This window comes from Octopus bimaculoides, chromosome 2 (assembly GCF_046866305.1).
Source record: "Octopus bimaculoides isolate indiv1 chromosome 2, ASM4686630v1, whole genome shotgun sequence".
NCBI classification, from domain to species: Eukaryota; Metazoa; Mollusca; class Cephalopoda; order Octopoda; family Octopodidae; genus Octopus; species Octopus bimaculoides.
The window spans coordinates 16,554,125-16,557,957 of record NC_142929.1 but is presented as its reverse complement, the minus strand read 5'-3'; the positions used below and the strand labels follow the sequence as shown (position 1 = coordinate 16,557,957).

At 34.7% G+C, this 3,833-nt stretch overlaps 1 protein-coding gene across 1 annotated transcript in view; it reads left to right on the top strand.

Annotated features, from left to right (window-relative positions):
* The window catches only part of LOC106878754 (T-complex protein 1 subunit eta), a 31,444-nt gene extending 31,013 nt beyond the window's left edge, over window positions 1-431 (top strand). Inside the window, exon 12 of the mRNA XM_014928074.3 lies at window positions 1-431. This exon is cut by the window's left edge and continues 380 nt beyond it. The gene's annotated coding sequence lies outside the window, so the exon portion shown is untranslated.
* The last annotated feature ends 3,402 nt before the right edge of the window (window positions 432-3,833 follow it).

The window sequence follows — 3,833 nt, the reverse complement described above, 5'->3', positions numbered from 1 at the left end:
AAATGAACTGAACACATAAGTTAATATATGCCTCTCAGTTAGCTATATTCTGTATTTACAGTCTATTAAATTATAAATCTATATGTGCATTTAGGTTTATACATTTTACTAGTACTCTTTTATCATATCTTTTAAGGTAAGTCTTTTTATTGCATACCTAAACTTGTATGGTTCTGTTACTGCAATGAGCATTCTCATATTGAAGGTCATCAGTTTCCTATTTATGTAATTTATTTCTAATTAGCCCATTGATAATTAAGATATAAATTTTGCTTCATCATGTTATTGTTCTCCCTGTTGAATCTACTGAGAGATCTTTCCTTGTGCTACCTTACCCATTGCTTTCTTTGCAATTCTTTGACAATGCTTATACCAACTGAAGAATATGGATAAATATGTTTAAAATAAAGTTCTGTCGATAACTTTTCTTATTTTTGACTCTTGTCTTCACTTTAAAGTATTTAGCTTGAATTATTTTTACCAATAGTATTTTGAATTGAATTTTTATTTTAGGACAGATGTTAATGTTTTATTCATTCTGAATAACTCGTATCTACTATGTTTCTCAGAGAAATGACATGTAACAGCAACCTTTCTCAATCACAGTTCCCAGGGCTGCTTGTGGCCCCCAATGGTCTTCTTTCTATAAATATAAATTTTTCTTTAATTGACTTGTGCGTTTAATTTCTTTGGTGCAGCTCCCTAAAAAAAATCCCGTGTTTGGATCTGGTTCTGATATTCTGTGTTTCCATTTTCATATGACTATTCCTTTGCCTTTATTAAATTCACTAAATCTACCTGAAACTGCCTACTAAAATCAAAATCTAACCTAAATTATTTCGGTTGACCAATACCAGTGTAATATGGCAGTATATAAAGTTAAGAATGTTATATTTGGAAAGAGGCATAATTGATTAAAATCTATAAACATTCACTTGTTGTTTGCTTACATTTCACTCTTTCCAAACTTAGTGAGGTTTATTTTTATTCCCCAAAATATTTTACTCAAACACCAATCTGTAACCTTCGAGTGTATATTGTTTCTTTTAAATGCTTCTTTTAACTGATATTTCTATGTAGAAATTAACTATTTTCTTAGTGTGTAGGACATAGAAAATCTTTGGAATCACTGATGTTGAGAGCATCACTGACATAAAATTCATAATAAACTGGTGAGTGTGTTTATTGGGTTTATTATCAATTTCAGATCAAAATTACATAATATTGCAAATCCAAACGCATTAACTGATTGGTACTATTTGCATACCTGTCTAATTAAAAACCTAATGGAATGATATTTCTTAAATAATAATACTTAAAAAAAAAAAAAAAAATCCAGTGTGATGCAAAGAGCAAACTTTTACATGTTTGATCTATTATAGACTGATTTTTTTTCTTTGTATAAAGGAAGATGGTATTGGATATTCCTTATTCAATTAAAACTTCTTGGTTTACTACACTGAGCGCATGGTACTGTAAATATTTCTTGTGTACACATTTTGAATGAAATCCAGAATGGTCTTAACTGGAATGCTTTTGATCATAGATTTGTTTAATCAGGGCTGTTCTAAGTCTAAACAATTCCAATTAAGCTTTCCTATCTATCATCATTATATTTTCCATGATTTCATGGCCGAACAAGTTTTCCAATGTAGTGTTTTTTATAGTCTGACGTTCTTCCAGTCGCCAGCTTTCATGGCTTGCAGTAACACAGTGTTAGTATCTCAGGCCAACATTGACAATATTAGACCAAAAAAAAAAAACGGCAGTATTTTACATCTCCCTAATGTTAAGAGAAGTTTCCTCTGAAACGAACGTCTGGACAGTCAAGTTGACAATGAGAAGCAAGCATGTGTGTGGTTTCTAAAGCCACTCAAACATCGGTGAAATTGCCTCAAATATTCCGTAGAAAGTGACACATCGGTCAATCTACTTCCTGATATACAAAAACATGGGGGATGGGGCATGGATCTATTCTGGGAGCAGAAGACATGATCATGGTGCCACAGCTCATGAGCTGAAATTAGATCAAATCAATCACTTGATCGACCAGATGTTGTTATACATCGCTGGTCACAATACATTTTGGATTATACCACCCTGCTGATTGGAAGGCTATTCGGTTGCAGGGTTATCCATATGTAAATGTACGTATGTATACGTGTAGATGGCTGGTAACTGACGAGAAGTTGGTGACCTGTATTTTCTATTCATCTGTGTGTTTAGTATATGTTTGTTTGTTTATTTACTACGTCTTTATATAAATATATATAAAATATATAGTTTTAGGGAAAATAACCAATTTTCAAGAACTCATCGATGAAAATCCACTATCACATATAGAAAATTTAATAATTAAAAGCACAATAAATGAGTATAATATAAAGTAAAGTAAATATCATTAGATAAATATAATAAATATAATATATGTCAGATTTTCCGTTTGTTTTTTTTATTTAATCCTGAATATATAAATACATATATTATTTGTCATTTGACTGCGGCTATGCTGGAGCGCCGCCGTTATTCGAGCAAATCAACCCAAGGACTTATTCTTTGTAAGTCTAATACTTATTCTATCGGATCCTTTTGATGAACCGCTACGTTACGGGAACATAAACACCAGCATCAGTTGTCAAGTGATGTTGGGAGACAAACAGACACGAATATATATATATATACGATGGGCTTCTTTCAGTTTCCGTCTACCAAATTCATTCACAAGGCTTTGGTCGGCCCGAGAATATAGTACGAAGTACTTGCCCAAGATGCCACGCAGTGGGACTGAACCCGGAACCATGTGGTTGGAAAGCAAGCTACTTACCACACAGCCACTCCTATCTATCTATAAATACACATACGAGTAAACACTCCAGTCTTGATCAAAACTGTCCGACGAGCAGAAACGTGATACTCGGAGTAACAGTTTTGTAATGTTTTTGCAGCTTTAATAAAATATATATTTGAAAGCTACATTGATTTCGAAGTTTAACACAAGGCCAGCAATTCTGAGGGAGATGTTAAGTCGATTACATAGGTCTCCAATACTCAACTGGTACTTAATTTATCGACTCTGAAAGGATGAAAGGCAATGTCGACCTGGCTGCATTTGAACCCGAAACGTAAAGTCGGGGGAAATGCTGTTGAGCATTTTTCTCGGCGCGGTAACGATTCTGCCAGCTCGCCTCGAATGATGTTTTGGTTTTCTCTTATTCATTCACTCACACGCACATGCGAGCGTACATATATATTATTGCGTAGTGACTGATAAGGACTGGGAGCGATATGATTGACTAAATTAGTCCATAACTGCTGTTCAATGACTGAGAAGAGCGTGTATATCTATCTATCTATCTATCTATCTACACAAAGACGACAGGCTTGTGCACAGTTTTTGTGTACCAAATTCCGCTCACACAGCATTGCTCAACCAGACTGAATGAAAATAGAAACTTGTTTAAAAGTGCTTCGTAGTGGAATCACGACCCACAACCAGGATTCTGAAGCAAAATGAACTTCATAACCTTCGTCCTAAAGAAATAACTAGCGTGGAATATTACTCAGACACCATTCGTCTTTTATCTTTTGCTTGTTTCAGGCGTGCGGCCATGCTGGAGCACTGTCCTGAGAGTTTAGTCGAATTAACCCCCAGTGCTTATATATTTTTGTTTTAAAGTCTGGTACTTATTGTATCGATCTTTGGCCAAACTGCTATGTTACACGGACGTAAACGAACCAACACCGGTTGCCAAATGGTGGGTAGAGAGACGAAACACGCACACACAGATACGGTGTTGAAGCCTGATTGAATAAGAACCAGGCTTGGAAAAACA